Source organism: Leptonychotes weddellii, chromosome 13 (genome assembly GCF_054177405.1).
Source record: "Leptonychotes weddellii isolate Sample4059 chromosome 13, ASM5417740v2, whole genome shotgun sequence".
In the NCBI taxonomy this organism is placed as follows: Eukaryota; Metazoa; Chordata; class Mammalia; order Carnivora; family Phocidae; genus Leptonychotes; species Leptonychotes weddellii.
Genome location: NC_138381.1, coordinates 79,436,363 through 79,436,752, shown reverse-complemented (window position 1 = coordinate 79,436,752; position 390 = coordinate 79,436,363).

The following is a 390-nucleotide window of genomic DNA, read 5'->3' as shown; positions in this document are numbered from 1 at the left end:
GGGATAGTGGGGAAGGGGCAAGGGCGGAGCTAACCCGAGAAGCCGAGGGGAGGCGGCACCTCTCTGCGGCAAAACACGGCACCCCATTCTGTGCATTCCCCTGTATTTGGAGGTCACGGTATCTCGGCACCCCGTTCTGTGCATTCCCCCTGTGTGTTCAGAGCTCACAGTATCTCGGCACCCCGTTCTGTGCATTCCCCCCATGTTCAGAGCTCACAGTATCTCGGCACCCCATTCTGTGCATTCCCCCCCTGTATTCGGAGGTCACGGTATCTCGGCACCCCATTCTGTGCATTCCCCCCGTATTCAGAGGTCACGGTATCTCAGCACCCCGTTCTGTGCATTCCCCCCCTGTATTCGGAGGTCACAGTATCTCGGCACCCCGTTCTG